This window comes from Pseudophryne corroboree, chromosome 2, assembly GCF_028390025.1.
Source record: "Pseudophryne corroboree isolate aPseCor3 chromosome 2, aPseCor3.hap2, whole genome shotgun sequence".
Classification (NCBI taxonomy): Eukaryota; Metazoa; Chordata; class Amphibia; order Anura; family Myobatrachidae; genus Pseudophryne; species Pseudophryne corroboree.
Window position 1 is genome coordinate 522,332,855 of NC_086445.1, and position 18,770 is coordinate 522,351,624.

Sequence of the window (18,770 nt, forward strand, 5' to 3'; positions counted from 1 at the left end):
GGAAATATGTTTCTTGGTGTGAGGCCAGAGCTGCTCCTACGGAGGAGTTCCATTTGGCCCGTCTACTTCACTTCCTTCAAACAGGAGTGACTTTGGGCCTAAAATTAGGGTCCATAAAGGTCCAGATTTCGGCCTTATCCATTTTCTTTCAAAGAGAATTGGCCTCTATTCCTGAAGTACAGACTTTTGTGAAGGGAGTGCTGCATATTCAGCCTCCCTTTGTGCCTCCGTGGCGCCTTGGGATCTTAACGTGGTGTTACGTTTCCTCAAGTCACCTTGGTTTGAACCACTCAAAACTGTGGAGTTGAAATATCTCACGTGGAAAGTGGTCATGTTGTTGGCGTTAGCTTCGGCAAGACGTGTTTCCGAATTGGCGGCTTTATCACATAAAAGCCCATACTTGGTTTTTCACATGGATAGGGCAGAGTTGAGGACTCGCCCTCACTTTCTGCCAAAAGTGGTCTCATCTTTTCATGTGAACCAACCTATTGTCGTGCCTGTGGTTACACGGGACTTGGAGGATTCCGAGTCCCTGGATGTAGTCAGGGCTTTGAAGATTTATGTGACCAGAACGGCTAGAATCAGGAAGACTGAAGCTTTGTTCGTTCTGTATGCGGCCAACAAGGTTGGCGCTCCTGCTTCAAAGCAGACTATTGCTCGCTGGATCTGTAACACGATTCAGCAGGCGCATTCTACGGCAGGATTGCCGTTACCGAAATCGGTTAAGGCCCACTCCACTAGGAAAGTGGGCTCTTCTTGGACGGCTGCCCGAGGGGTCTCGGCATTACAGTTGTGCCGAGCAGCTACTTGGTCGGGGACAAACACCTTTGCAAAGTTCTATAAGTTTGATACCCTGGCTGAGGAGGACCTCCTGTTTGCTCAATCGGTGCTGCAGAGTCATCCGCACTCTCCCGCCCGTTTGGGAGCTTTGGTATAATCCCCATGGTCCTTACGGAGTCCCAGCATCCTCAAGGACGTTAGAGAAAATAAGATTTTACTTACTGGTAAATCTATTTCTCGTAGTCCGTAGAGGATGCTGGGCGCCCGTCCCAAGTGCGGACTTCTTCTGCAAGACTTGTATATAGTTATTGCTTACATAAGGGTTATGTTATAGTTTTTCGATGGGACCGTGGCTATGTTGTTGTTCATACACAATCCAAAAATATACTGGTAGGTTAATTGGCTCCCAACAAAAATGAACCCTAGCGTGAAGGTGTGTGCATGTACATGTGGTAGGGAATATAGATTGTAAGCTCCACTGGGGCAGTGACTGATGTGAATGGGCAAATATTCTCTGTAAAGCGCTGCGGAATATGTGTGCGCTATATAAATAACTGGTAATAAATAAATACTGTTAACTGGGTAAGTTTATCACAAGTTATACGGTGTGGCTGGTATGAATCTCGCCCTTAGATTTACAAAAATCCTTCCTCATACTGTCCATCTCCTCTGGGCACAGTTTCCCTAACTGAGGTCTGGAGGAGGGGCATAGAGGGAGGAGCCAGTGCACACCCAGAGTCCAAAGCTTTTTTAAAGTGCCCTATCTCCTGCGGAGCCCGTCTATTCCCCATGGTCCTTACGGAGTCCTAGCATCCTCTACGGACTACGAGAAATAGATTTACCGGGAAGTAAAATCTTATTTTTTGGGGGTGTCATTTTCTCCGTCAAGTGACCGGGAACCCCAATTAGTGCACAGCGTCCCCTTGCATGGCTCACTTTGCCTGCCATGCTGCGGCCAAGGTGCCTCGCTCCGCTACTGCTGCGCTCGGCACAGGTTACTGTTTCCACTCGTAGTCCACGTGGATCGTAAAGTTTGAAAAAGGCCAAAAAGTTAAAAACTCATGTCGACCTTGTACATGTCGACCTATTGGCGTGTGTCGTACTCACTTTTGACCTAATTGGTGTCAATCTAGAGTCCGGATACCATTTATAGAACTTTATCTACGGAAAAAATGAAAGTTTATATTAAATGCACAATGTTGTGGTCACAAGTGGTCTGATTCTGAGTTAGACGCAAGTGGAAATACCGACACATCTTGCAGATTTCTGCATACTGCGCATGCGCCAAAGTGGCGACTGTGCATACACAAGTTCAGGCATAGTATTACGTAGATCACTAATGCGTGCAGATTGATCTGTCCAATGGACCACACTTTCTGTGAAATGAGCAGTAACTGGACGGTGACCATGAGATTGCATGGAGCTCTTCCATTTATTTGTGGACATGCAAGCCAGCTTTCATGCTCAATCGTAAATTGAAATTGGATGTCTGTTTCAGGCACCCAGCATTGGGTGGTGCAAGTCTAGATACTAAGGTTTATGGTTGTGATTGCGGGCATAAAAACAGTGGATGAGATAGGCTTCCATAAGCAGTAGTATGGATCTTTGTCCTACACAGATCGATTGTCGCATAAAGACGTAAGTAGCTGCCACAGCTGTATGAAAAAGCGGATGCATACGAATCAGGTCAACATATTAATATATTTTCAGCTTATTCCGTTTGTGAAAACTCAGACATCGGACACAGTGGGCCTTCCCTGTAACACATTACTTACAAGCTAACTGTCCTGATTTCCTCAGGATGTCATCAAATACTTGATTGGTTTGTGCATTTATTTGGCGGGACTTGTCTAAATGTTCGGAGGAATACATCTGGCTTCCCTCATCATCTGTAATAACACTTCGGTTATATCATGTTTTTTCTAACTTCTAAATAACATTTCCCCCTTAGCTCCTGTAGTAACACATTCGCCCATCACCTTTCAAAATAATACATTTCTCACCCCCTGTAGCAGCACATTCCCCCATCATTTCTCTAATAATACATTTCTCACTACTGTAGCAGCACATTGCACAATCACCTCTCTAATAACACATTTCTCACCCCTGTAGCAGCACATTCCCCCATCATTTCTCTAATAATATATTTCTCACTACTGTAGCAGCACATTGCACAATCACCTCTCTAATAACACATTTCTCACCCCTGTAGCAGCACATTCCCCCATCATTTCTCTAATAATACATTTCTCACTACTGTAGCAGCACATTGCACAATCACCTCTCTAATAACACATTTCTCACCCCTGTAGCAGCACATTCCCCATAATTTCTATAATAATACATTTCTCACTCCTGTAGCACCATATTACCACATCACCTCTCTAGTAACAAATTTCTCACCCCTGTGGCAGCACATTCCCCCATCACCTCTCTAATAAATTTCTCACCACTGTAGTACCATATTCCTCCATCACCTTTCTAATAACATATTTCTCACCCCTGTAGCAGCACATTGCCCCATCACATCTCTAATAAATTTCTCACCACTGTAGTACCATATTCCTCCATCAACTTTCTAATAACATATTTCTCACCCCTGTAGCAGCACATTGCCCCATCACATGGAAACATAGAATTTGACAGCAGATAAGAACCATTTGGCACATCAAGTCTGCCCTTTTAGGGTTTGGGTAGTGTTAGGGGTTTGGTTTAGATATTAGTGTTAGGGTTAACAGTTAGGCTATAAGTGTTAGGGGTTAATATTAAGGGTTAGGGTAATAATGTTAGGGGTTAGGATTAAGGGTTAGGGTATAGGAATACAATACTCATGGCCAGGCCACCAAGATCCAGCTGGGGAAAGTGTCCAGGGTGGAGTGCAGGAGTGCAATAATTCAAACATCAAGAGGTGTAGCAAGCGTTCTCTCCTTGTAATGTCCAAGCAAGGTGTCCAGGACATGGAGAAAGCATGTGTTTGAATTTGAGGGAGGCCGAAGTGCAGTTTCTTCAAAGTAGCTTTACAGTAGTAGAGATTACTGGTTGACTGTTATCCTACTGTTTTCCTCCTGTTTAACTCCTATCTAACTCTAATAATGTTTTGCATATAAAAACACTTATAAAAAATATTTGAATAAGAAAATAAAAAACAACTGTAGCCTATACATTAATTCTTAAATAGTGGTAAAGACATGTTTTGAATGATTGGACCCAACCCCCCTATACCCACCTTCCATTGCCAGGCTAGTAATAAAGCCCTCAACAACAAACAATGGCTGAACATCACCCCAGTTATCTAGGATTTGCTAAAAAGACATGCCTTAAATCAGACTAGAGTTTGCAGTTTGTAAGTAATAGCAATTCTACCAAAAATAATATTCAAGAAAGAAGTTTTGCTCCAATAACATGGGCCTGGTCCAATATTATCATACCTGTTAGCTAATACCCCTTTCACATCTCCAATACCGGATCCCACCTGGGAATTGGAAATGGGTACTTCCTGGGTGGGATCCGGCATTGAACCCTGCTGCTGGGTCTGGTTGCCATAGCGGCAGGGGGCAGAGGCGGTGCTGGGAGATGAGCTTATCTCTGCTCTGCCTATGTAGTGAACGGGTCCCGGGTTGCATCGACCTGGGAACCCATTCACATTACCACTGACATGGTATTCAACCCGGGAATAACACTGCTTATAAACCGGGTTGAATTACCGGGTCAGGCGACCTGGGAATTCTCCATGGCCCCTTTCACATCGCACAGTGACCTGTGTCAACCCGGCAATATATTGGGTCGATACCTGGCTATTTGTGCGATGTAAAAGGGGTACTATAAGAAGTATCAATCACATCACAGCCCCTCTGCCAGCTGTACACCTCTCTAATAACACATTCTCACCAGCAGCATGTTCCCTCATCACCTCTCTAATAACATATTTCTCACCCCTGTAGCAGCACATTCCCTCATCACCTCTCTAATAACACATTTATCACCCCTGTAGCAGCACATTCCCTCATCACCCCTCAAATAACATATTTCATACCCTGTAGCAGAACATTCCCCCATCACCTCTCTAATAACACATTCTCACCAGCAGCATGTTCCCTCATCACCTCTCAAATAACATATTTCTCACCCCTGTAGCAGCACATTCCCTCATCACCTCTCTAATAACACATTTATCACCCCTGTAGCAGCACATTCCCTCATCACCTCTCTAATAACATATTTCTCACCCTGTAGCAGCACATTCCCTCATCACCTCTCTAATAACACATTTATCACCCCTGTAGCAGCACATTCCCTCATCACCTCTCTAATAACACATTTATCACCCCTGTAGCAGCACATTCCCTCATCACCCCTCAAATAACATATTTCTCACCCTGTAGCAGAACATTCCCCCATCACCTCTCTAATAACACATTCTCACCAGCAGCATGTTCCCTCATCACCTCTCAAATAACATATTTCTCACCCCTGTAGCAGCACATTCCCTCATCACCTCTCTAATAACACATTTATCACCCCTGTAGCAGCACATTCCCTCATCACCTCTCTAATAACATATTTCTCACCCTGTAGCAGAACATTCCCCCATCACCTCTCTAATAACACATTCTCACCAGCAGCATGTTCCCTCATCACCTCTCTAATAACATATTTCTCACCCTGTAGCAGCACATTCCCTCATCACCTCTCTAATAACACATTTATCACCCCTGTAGCAGCACATTCCCTCATCACCTCTCTAATAACACATTTATCACCCCTGTAGCAGCACATTCCCTCATCACCCCTCAAATAACATATTTCTCACCCTGTAGCAGAACATTCCCCCATCACCTCTCTAATAACACATTCTCACCAGCAGCATGTTCCCTCATCACCTCTCAAATAACATATTTCTCACCCCTGTAGCAGCACATTCCCTCATCACCTCTCTAATAACACATTTATCACCCCTGTAGCAGCACATTCCCTCATCACCTCTCTAATAACATATTTCTCACCCTGTAGCAGCACATTCCCTCATCACCTCTCTAATAACACATTTATCACCCCTGTAGCAGCACATTCCCTCATCACCTCTCTAATAACACATTTATCACCCCTGTAGCAGCACATTCCCTCATCACCCCTCAAATAACATATTTCTCACCCTGTAGCAGAACATTCCCCCATCACCTCTCTAATAACACATTCTCACCAGCAGCATGTTCCCTCATCACCTCTCAAATAACATATTTCTCACCCCTGTAGCAGCACATTCCCTCATCACCTCTCTAATAACACATTTATCACCCCTGTAGCAGCACATTCCCTCATCACCTCTCTAATAACACATTTATCACCCCTGTAGCAGCACATTCCCTCATCACCTCTCTAATAACATATTTCTCACCCTGTAGCAGCACATTCCCTCATCACCTCTCTAATAACACATTTATCACCCCTGTAGCAGCACATTCCCTCATCACCTCTCAAATAACATATTTCTCACCCCTGTAGCAGCACATTCCCTCATCACCTCTCTAATAACACATTTATCACCCCTGTAGCAGCACATTCCCTCATCACCTCTCTAATAACACATTTATCACCCCTGTAGCAGCACATTCCCTCATCACCTCTCTAATAACATATTTCTCACCCTGTAGCAGCACATTCCCTCATCACCTCTCTAATAACACATTTATCACCCCTGAGCAGCACATTCCCTCATCACCTCTCTAATAACACATTTATCACCCCTGTAGCAGCACATTCCCTCATCACCTCTCTAATAACACATTTATCACCCCTGTAGCAGCACATTCCCTCATCACCTCTCTAATAACATATTTCTCACCCTGTAGCAGCACATTCCCTCATCGCCTCTCTAATAACACATTTATCACCCCTGAGCAGCACATTCCCTCATCACCCCTCAAATAACATATTTCTCATCCTGTAGCAGAACATTCCCCCATCACCTCTCTAATAACACATTCTCACCAGCAGCATGTTCCCTCATCACCTCTCTAATAACATATTTCTCACCCTGTAGCAGCACATTCCCTCATCACCTCTCTAATAACACATTTATCACCCCTGTAGCAGCACATTCCCTCATCACCCCTCAAATAACATATTTCTCACCCTGTAGCAGAACATTCCCCCATCACCTCTCTAATAACACATTCTCACCAGCAGCATGTTCCCTCATCACCTCTCAAATACCATATTTCTCACCCCTGTAGCAGCACATTCCCTCATCACCTCTCTAATAACACATTTATCACCCCTGTAGCAGCACATTCCCTCATCACCTCTCTAATAACATATTTCTCACCCTGTAGCAGCACATTCCCTCATCACCTCTCTAATAACACATTTATCACCCCTGTAGCAGCACATTCCCTCATCACCTCTCTAATAACACATTTATCACCCCTGTAGCAGCACATTCCCTCATCACCTCTCTAATAACATATTTCTCACCCTGTAGCAGCACATTCCCTCATCACCTCTCTAATAACACATTTATCACCCCTGTAGCAGCACATTCCCTCATCACCTCTCTAATAACACATTTATCACCCCTGTAGCAGCACATTCCCTCATCACCCCTCAAATAACATATTTCTCACCCTGTAGCAGAACATTCCCCCATCACCTCTCTAATAACACATTCTCACCAGCAGCATGTTCCCTCATCACCTCTCAAATAACATATTTCTCACCCCTGTAGCAGCACATTCCCTCATCACCTCTCTAATAACACATTTATCACCCCTGTAGCAGCACATTCCCTCATCACCTCTCTAATAACATATTTCTCACCCTGTAGCAGCACATTCCCTCATCACCTCTCTAATAACACATTTATCACCCCTGTAGCAGCACATTCCCTCATCACCTCTCTAATAACACATTTATCACCCCTGTAGCAGCACATTCCCTCATCACCCCTCAAATAACATATTTCTCACCCTGTAGCAGAACATTCCCCCATCACCTCTCTAATAACACATTCTCACCAGCAGCATGTTCCCTCATCACCTCTCAAATAACATATTTCTCACCCCTGTAGCAGCACATTCCCTCATCACCTCTCTAATAACACATTTATCACCCCTGTAGCAGCACATTCCCTCATCACCTCTCTAATAACACATTTATCACCCCTGTAGCAGCACATTCCCTCATCACCTCTCTAATAACACATTTATCACCCCTGTAGCAGCACATTCCCTCATCACCTCTCAAATAACATATTTCTCACCCCTGTAGCAGCACATTCCCTCATCACCTCTCTAATAACACATTTATCACCCCTGTAGCAGCACATTCCCTCATCACCTCTCTAATAACACATTTATCACCCCTGTAGCAGCACATTCCCTCATCACCTCTCTAATAACATATTTCTCACCCTGTAGCAGCACATTCCCTCATCACCTCTCTAATAACACATTTATCACCCCTGAGCAGCACATTCCCTCATCACCCCTCAAATAACATATTTCTCATCCTGTAGCAGAACATTCCCCCATCACCTCTCTAATAACACATTCTCACCAGCAGCATGTTCCCTCATCACCTCTCTAATAACATATTTCTCACCCTGTAGCAGCACATTCCCTCATCACCTCTCTAATAACACATTTATCACCCCTGTAGCAGCACATTCCCTCATCACCTCTCTAATAACACATTTATCACCCCTGTAGCAGCACATTCCCTCATCACCCCTCAAATAACAAATTTCTCACCCTGTAGCAGAACATTCCCCCATCACCTCTCTAATAACACATTCTCACCAGCAGCATGTTCCCTCATCACCTCTCAAATAACATATTTCTCACCCCTGTAGCAGCACATTCCCTCATCACCTCTCTAATAACACATTTATCACCCCTGTAGCAGCACATTCCCTCATCACCTCTCTAATAACATATTTCTCACCCTGTAGCAGAACATTCCCCCATCACCTCTCTAATAACACATTCTCACCAGCAGCATGTTCCCTCATCACCTCTCTAATAACATATTTCTCACCCTGTAGCAGCACATTCCCTCATCACCTCTCTAATAACACATTTATCACCCCTGTAGCAGCACATTCCCTCATCACCTCTCTAATAACACATTTATCACCCCTGTAGCAGCACATTCCCTCATCACCCCTCAAATAACATATTTCTCACCCTGTAGCAGAACATTCCCCCATCACCTCTCTAATAACACATTCTCACCAGCAGCATGTTCCCTCATCACCTCTCAAATACCATATTTCTCACCCCTGTAGCAGCACATTCCCTCATCACCTCTCTAATAACACATTTATCACCCCTGTAGCAGCACATTCCCTCATCACCTCTCTAATAACATATTTCTCACCCTGTAGCAGCACATTCCCTCATCACCTCTCTAATAACACATTTATCACCCCTGTAGCAGCACATTCCCTCATCACCTCTCTAATAACATATTTCTCACCCTGTAGCAGCACATTCCCTCATCACCTCTCTAATAACACATTTATCACCCCTGTAGCAGCACATTCCCTCATCACCTCTCTAATAACACATTTATCACCCCTGTAGCAGCACATTCCCTCATCACCCCTCAAATAACATATTTCTCACCCTGTAGCAGAACATTCCCCCATCACCTCTCTAATAACACATTCTCACCAGCAGCATGTTCCCTCATCACCTCTCAAATAACATATTTCTCACCCCTGTAGCAGCACATTCCCTCATCACCTCTCTAATAACACATTTATCACCCCTGTAGCAGCACATTCCCTCATCACCTCTCTAATAACACATTTATCACCCCTGTAGCAGCACATTCCCTCATCACCCCTCAAATAACATATTTCTCACCCTGTAGCAGAACATTCCCCCATCACCTCTCTAATAACACATTCTCACCAGCAGCATGTTCCCTCATCACCTCTCAAATAACATATTTCTCACCCCTGTAGCAGCACATTCCCTCATCACCTCTCTAATAACACATTTATCACCCCTGTAGCAGCACATTCCCTCATCACCTCTCTAATAACACATTTATCACCCCTGTAGCAGCACATTCCCACATCACCTCTCTAATAACACATTTATCACCCCTGTAGCAGCACATTCCCTCATCACCCCTCAAATAACATATTTCTCACCCTGTAGCAGAACATTCCCCCATCACCTCTCTAATAACACTTTCTCACCAGCAGCATGTTCCCTCATCACCTCTCTAATAACATATTTCTCACCCTGTAGCAGCACAATCCCTCATCACCTCTCTAATAACACATTTATCACCCCTGTAGCAGCACATTCCCTCATCACCTCTCTAATAACATATTTCTCACCCTGTAGCAGAACATTCCCCCATCACCTCTCTAATAACACATTCTCACGAGCAGCATGTTCCCTCATCACCTCTCAAATAACATATTTCTCACCCCTGTAGCAGCACATTCCCTCATCACCTCTCTAATAACACATTTATCACCCCTGTAGCAGCACATTCCCTCATCACCCCTCAAATAACATATTTCTCACCCTGTAGCAGAACATTCCCCCATCACCTCTCTAATAACACATTCTCACCAGCAGCATGTTCCCTCATCACCTCTCAAATAACATATTTCTCACCCCTGTAGCACCACATTCCCTCATCACCTCTCTAATAAAACATTTATCACCCCTGTAGCAGCACATTCCCTCATCACCTCTCTAATAACATATTTCTCACCCTGTAGCAGAACATTCCCCCATCACCTCTCTAATAACACATTCTCACCAGCAGCATGTTCCCTCATCACCTCTCTAATAACACATTTATCACCCCTGTAGCAGCACATTCCCTCATCACCTCTCTAATAACACATTTATCACCCCTGTAGCAGCACATTCCCTCATCACCTCTCTAATAACATATTTCTCACCCTGTAGCAGCACATTCCCTCATCACCTCTCTAATAACACATTTATCACCCCTGTAGCAGCACATTCCCTCATCACCTCTCTAATAACACATTTATCACCCCTGTAGCAGCACATTCCCTCATCACCCCTCAAATAACATATTTCTCACCCTGTAGCAGAACATTCCCCCATCACCTCTCTAATAACACATTCTCACCAGCAGCATGTTCCCTCATCACCTCTCAAATACCATATTTCTCACCCCTGTAGCAGCACATTCCCTCATCACCTCTCTAATAACACATTTATCACCCCTGTAGCAGCACATTCCCTCATCACCTCTCTAATAACATATTTCTCACCCTGTAGCAGCACATTCCCTCATCACCTCTCTAATAACACATTTATCACCCCTGTAGCAGCACATTCCCTCATCACCTCTCTAATAACACATTTATCACCCCTGTAGCAGCACATTCCCTCATCACCTCTCTAATAACATATTTCTCACCCTGTAGCAGCACATTCCCTCATCACCTCTCTAATAACACATTTATCACCCCTGTAGCAGCACATTCCCTCATCACCTCTCTAATAACACATTTATCACCCCTGTAGCAGCACATTCCCTCATCACCCCTCAAATAACATATTTCTCACCCTGTAGCAGAACATTCCCCCATCACCTCTCTAATAACACATTCTCACCAGCAGCATGTTCCCTCATCACCTCTCAAATAACATATTTCTCACCCCTGTAGCAGCACATTCCCTCATCACCTCTCTAATAACACATTTATCACCCCTGTAGCAGCACATTCCCTCATCACCTCTCTAATAACATATTTCTCACCCTGTAGCAGCACATTCCCTCATCACCTCTCTAATAACACATTTATCACCCCTGTAGCAGCACATTCCCTCATCACCTCTCTAATAACACATTTATCACCCCTGTAGCAGCACATTCCCTCATCACCCCTCAAATAACATATTTCTCACCCTGTAGCAGAACATTCCCCCATCACCTCTCTAATAACACATTCTCACCAGCAGCATGTTCCCTCATCACCTCTCAAATAACATATTTCTCACCCCTGTAGCAGCACATTCCCTCATCACCTCTCTAATAACACATTTATCACCCCTGTAGCAGCACATTCCCTCATCACCTCTCTAATAACACATTTATCACCCCTGTAGCAGCACATTCCCTCATCACCTCTCTAATAACATATTTCTCACCCTGTAGCAGCACATTCCCTCATCACCTCTCTAATAACACATTTATCACCCCTGTAGCAGCACATTCCCTCATCACCTCTCTAATAACACATTTATCACCCCTGTAGCAGCACATTCCCTCATCACCTCTCAAATAACATATTTCTCACCCCTGTAGCAGCACATTCCCTCATCACCTCTCTAATAACACATTTATCACCCCTGTAGCAGCACATTCCCTCATCACCTCTCTAATAACACATTTATCACCCCTGTAGCAGCACATTCCCTCATCACCTCTCTAATAACATATTTCTCACCCTGTAGCAGCACATTCCCTCATCACCTCTCTAATAACACATTTATCACCCCTGAGCAGCACATTCCCTCATCACCCCTCAAATAACATATTTCTCATCCTGTAGCAGAACATTCCCCCATCACCTCTCTAATAACACATTCTCACCAGCATCATGTTCCCTCATCACCTCTCTAATAACATATTTCTCACCCTGTAGCAGCACATTCCCTCATCACCTCTCTAATAACACATTTATCACCCCTGTAGCAGCACATTCCCTCATCACCTCTCTAATAACACATTTATCACCCCTGTAGCAGCACATTCCCTCATCACCCCTCAAATAACATATTTCTCACCCTGTAGCAGAACATTCCCCCATCACCTCTCTAATAACACATTCTCACCAGCAGCATGTTCCCTCATCACCTCTCAAATAACATATTTCTCACCCCTGTAGCAGCACATTCCCTCATCACCTCTCTAATAACACATTTATCACCCCTGTAGCAGCACATTCCCTCATCACCTCTCTAATAACATATTTCTCACCCTGTAGCAGAACATTCCCCCATCACCTCTCTAATAACACATTCTCACCAGCAGCATGTTCCCTCATCACCTCTCTAATAACATATTTCTCACCCTGTAGCAGCACATTCCCTCATCACCTCTCTAATAACACATTTATCACCCCTGTAGCAGCACATTCCCTCATCACCTCTCTAATAACACATTTATCACCCCTGTAGCAGCACATTCCCTCATCACCCCTCAAATAACATATTTCTCACCCTGTAGCAGAACATTCCCCCATCACCTCTCTAATAACACATTCTCACCAGCAGCATGTTCCCTCATCACCTCTCAAATACCATATTTCTCACCCCTGTAGCAGCACATTCCCTCATCACCTCTCTAATAACACATTTATCACCCCTGTAGCAGCACATTCCCTCATCACCTCTCTAATAACATATTTCTCACCCTGTAGCAGCACATTCCCTCATCACCTCTCTAATAACACATTTATCACCCCTGTAGCAGCACATTCCCTCATCACCTCTCTAATAACATATTTCTCACCCTGTAGCAGCACATTCCCTCATCACCTCTCTAATAACACATTTATCACCCCTGTAGCAGCACATTCCCTCATCACCTCTCTAATAACACATTTATCACCCCTGTAGCAGCACATTCCCTCATCACCCCTCAAATAACATATTTCTCACCCTGTAGCAGAACATTCCCCCATCACCTCTCTAATAACACATTCTCACCAGCAGCATGTTCCCTCATCACCTCTCAAATAACATATTTCTCACCCCTGTAGCAGCACATTCCCTCATCACCTCTCTAATAACACATTTATCACCCCTGTAGCAGCACATTCCCTCATCACCTCTCTAATAACATATTTCTCACCCTGTAGCAGCACATTCCCTCATCACCTCTCTAATAACACATTTATCACCCCTGTAGCAGCACATTCCCTCATCACCTCTCTAATAACACATTTATCACCCCTGTAGCAGCACATTCCCACATCACCTCTCTAATAACACATTTATCACCCCTGTAGCAGCACATTCCCTCATCACCCCTCAAATAACATATTTCTCACCCTGTAGCAGAACATTCCCCCATCACCTCTCTAATAACACTTTCTCACCAGCAGCATGTTCCCTCATCACCTCTCTAATAACATATTTCTCACCCTGTAGCAGCACAATCCCTCATCACCTCTCTAATAACACATTTATCACCCCTGTAGCAGCACATTCCCTCATCACCTCTCTAATAACATATTTCTCACCCTGTAGCAGAACATTCCCCCATCACCTCTCTAATAACACATTCTCACGAGCAGCATGTTCCCTCATCACCTCTCAAATAACATATTTCTCACCCCTGTAGCAGCACATTCCCTCATCACCTCTCTAATAACACATTTATCACCCCTGTAGCAGCACATTCCCTCATCACCCCTCAAATAACATATTTCTCACCCTGTAGCAGAACATTCCCCCATCACCTCTCTAATAACACATTCTCACCAGCAGCATGTTCCCTCATCACCTCTCAAATAACATATTTCTCACCCCTGTAGCACCACATTCCCTCATCACCTCTCTAATAAAACATTTATCACCCCTGTAGCAGCACATCCCCTCATCACCTCTCTAATAACATATTTCTCACCCTGTAGCAGAACATTCCCCCATCACCTCTCTAATAACACATTCTCACCAGCAGCATGTTCCCTCATCACCTCTCTAATAACATATTTCTCACCCTGTAGCAGCACATTCCCTCATCACCTCTCTAATAACACATTTATCACCCCTGTAGCAGCACATTCCCTCATCACCTCTCTAATAACACATTTATCACCCCTGTAGCAGCACATTCCCTCATCACCCCTCAAATAACATATTTCTCACCCTGTAGCAGAACATTCCCCCATCACCTCTCTAATAACACATTCTCACCAGCAGCATGTTCCCTCATCACCTCTCAAATAACATATTTCTCACCCTGTAGCAGCACATTCCCTCATCACCTCTCTAATAACACATTTATCACCCCTGTAGCAGCACATTCCCTCATCACCTCTCTAATAACATATTTCTCACCCTGTAGCAGAACATTCCCCCATCACCTCTCTAATAACACATTCTCACCAGCAGCATGTTCCCTCATCACCTCTCAAATAAAATATTTCTCACCCCTGTAGCAGCACATTCCCTCATCACCTCTCTAATAACACATTTATCACCCCTGTAGCAGCACATTCCCTCATCACCTCTCTAATAACATATTTCTCACCTTGTAGCAGCACATTCCCTCATCACCTCTCTAATAACACATTTATCACCCCTGTAGCAGCACATTCCCTCATCACCTCTCTAATAACACATTTATCACCCCTGTAGCAGCACATTCCCTCATCACCTCTCAAATAACATATTTCTCACCCCTGTAGCAGCACATTCCCTCATCACCTCTCTAATAACACATTTATCACCCCTGTAGCAGCACATTCCCTCATCACCTCTCTAATAACACATTTATCACCCCTGTAGCAGCACATTCCCTCATCACCTCTCTAATAACATATTTCTCACCCTGTAGCAGCACATTCCCTCATCACCTCTCTAATAACACATTTATCACCCCTGTAGCAGCACATTCCCTCATCACCTCTTTAATAACACATTTATCACCCCTGTAGCAGCACATTCCCTCATCACCCCTCAAATAACATATTTATCACCCTGTAGCAGAACATTCCCCCATCACCTCTCTAATAACACATTCTCACCAGCAGCATGTTCCCTCATCACCTCTCAAATAACATATTTCTCACCCTGTAGCAGCACATTCCCTCATCACCTCTCTAATAACACATTTATCACCCCTGTAGCAGCACGTTCCCTCATCACCTCTCAAATAACATATTTCTCACCCTGTAGCAGAACATTCCCCCATCACCTCTCTAATAACACATTCTCACCAGCAGCATGTTCCCTCATCACCTCTCAAATAACATATTTCTCACCCTGTAGCAGCACATTCCCTCATCACCTCTCTAATAACACATTTATCACCCCTGTAGCAGCACATTCCCTCATCACCTCTCTAATAACATATTTCTCACCCTGTAGCAGAACATTCCCCCATCACCTCTTTAATAACACATTCTCACGAGCAGCATGTTCCCTCATCACCTCTCAAATAACATATTTCTCACCCCTGTAGCAGCACATTCCCTCATCACCTCTCTAATAACACATTTATCACCCCTGTAGCAGCACATTCCCTCATCACCTCTCTAATAACATATTTCTCACCCTGTAGCAGCACATTCCCTCATCACCTCTCTAATAACACATTTATCACCCCTGTAGCAGCACATTCCCTCATCACCTCTCTAATAACACATTTATCACCCCTGTAGCAGCACATTCCCTCATCACCTCTCTAATAACATATTTCTCACCCTGTAGCAGCACATTCCCTCATCACCTCTCTAATAACACATTTATCACCCCTGTAGCAGCACATTCCCTCATCACCCCTCAAATAACATATTTCTCACCCTGTAGCAGAACATTCCCCCATCACCTCTCTAATAACACATTCTCACCAGCAGCATGTTCCCTCATCACCTCTCAAATAACATATTTCTCACCCCTGTAGCACCACATTCCCTCATCACCTCTCTAATAAAACATTTATCACCCCTGTAGCAGCACATTCCCTCATCACCTCTCTAATAACATATTTCTCACCCTGTAGCAGAACATTCCCCCATCACCTCTCTAATAACACATTCTCACCAGCAGCATGTTCCCTCATCACCTCTCTAATAACATATTTCTCACCCTGTAGCAGCACATTCCCTCATCACCTCTCTAATAACACATTTATCACCCCTGTAGCAGCACATTCCCTCATCACCTCTCTAATAACACATTTATCACCCCTGTAGCAGCACATTCCCTCATCACCCCTCAAATAACATATTTCTCACCCTGTAGCAGAACATTCCCCCATCACCTCTCTAATAACACATTCTCACCAGCAGCATGTTCCCTCATCACCTCTCAAATAACATATTTCTCACCCTGTAGCAGCACATTCCCTCATCACCTCTCTAATAACACATTTATCACCCCTGTAGCAGCACATTCCCTCATCACCTCTCTAATAACATATTTCTCACCCTGTAGCAGAACATTCCCCCATCACCTCTCTAATAACATTCTCACCAGCAGCATGTTCCCTCATCACCTCTCAAATAAAATATTTCTCACCCCTGTAGCAGCACATTCCCTCATCACCTCTCTAATAACACATTTATCACCCCTGTAGCAGCACATTCCCTCATCACCTCTCTAATAACATATTTCTCACCTTGTAGCAGCACATTCCCTCATCACCTCTCTAATAACACATTTATCACCCCTGTAGCAGCACATTCCCTCATCACCTCTCTAATAACACATTTATCACCCCTGTAGCAGCACATTCCCTCATCACCTCTCAAATAACATATTTCTCACCCCTGTAGCAGCACATTCCCTCATCACCTCTCTAATAACACATTTATCACCCCTGTAGCAGCACATTCCCTCATCACCTCTCTAATAACACATTTATCACCCCTGTAGCAGCACATTCCCTCATCACCTCTCTAATAACATATTTCTCACCCTGTAGCAGCACATTCCCTCATCACCTCTCTAATAACACATTTATCACCCCTGTAGCAGCACATTCCCTCATCACCTCTTTAATAACACATTTATCACCCCTGTAGCAGCACATTCCCTCATCACCCCTCAAATAACATATTTATCACCCTGTAGCAGAACATTCCCCCATCACCTCTCTAATAACACATTCTCACCAGCAGCATGTTCCCTCATCACCTCTCTAATAACATATTTCTCACCCTGTAGCAGCACATTCCCTCATCACCTCTCTAATAACACATTTATCACCCCTGTAGCAGCACATTCCCTCATCACCTCTCTAATAACACATTTATCACCCCTGTAGCAGCACATTCCCTCATCACCTCTCTAATAACATATTTCTCACCCTGTAGCAGAACATTCCCCCATCACCTCTTTAATAACACATTCTCACCAGCAGCATGTTCCCTCATCACCTCTCAAATAAAATATTTCTCACCCCTGTAGCAGCACATTCCCTCATCACCTCTCTAATAACACATTTATCACCCCTGTAGCAGCACATTCCCTCATCACCTCTCTAATAACATATTTCTCACCCTGTAGCAGCACATTCCCTCATCATCTCTCTAATAACACATTTATCACCCCTGTAGCAGCACATTCCCTCATCACCTCTCTAATAACACATTTATCACCCCTGTAGCAGCACATTCCCTCATCACCCCTCAAATAACATATTTCTCACCCTGTAGCAGAACATTCCCCCATCACCTCTCTAATAACACATTCTCACCAGCAGCATGTTCCCTCATCACCTCTCAAATAACATATTTCTCACCCCTGTAGCAGCACATTCCCTCATCACCTCTCTAATAACACATTTATCACCCCTGTAGCAGCACATTCCCTCATCACCTCTCTAATAACACATTTATCACCCCTGTAGCAGCACATTCCCTCATCACCTCTCAAATAACATATTTCTCACCCCTGTAGCAGCACATTCCCTCATCACCTCTCTAATAACACGTTTATCACCCCTGTAGCAGCACATTCCCTCATCACCTCTCTAATAACACATTTATCACCCCTGTAGCAGCACATTCCCTCATCACCTCTCTAATAACATATTTCTCACCCCTGTAGCAGCACATTCCCTCATCACCTCTCTAATAACACATTTATCACCCCTGTAGCAGCACATTCCCTCATCACCTCTCTAATAACACATTTATCACCCCTGTAGCAGCACATTCCCTCATCACCTCTCTAATAACATATTTCTCACCCTGTAGCAGCACATTCCCTCATCACCTCTCTAATAACACATTTATCACCCCTGTA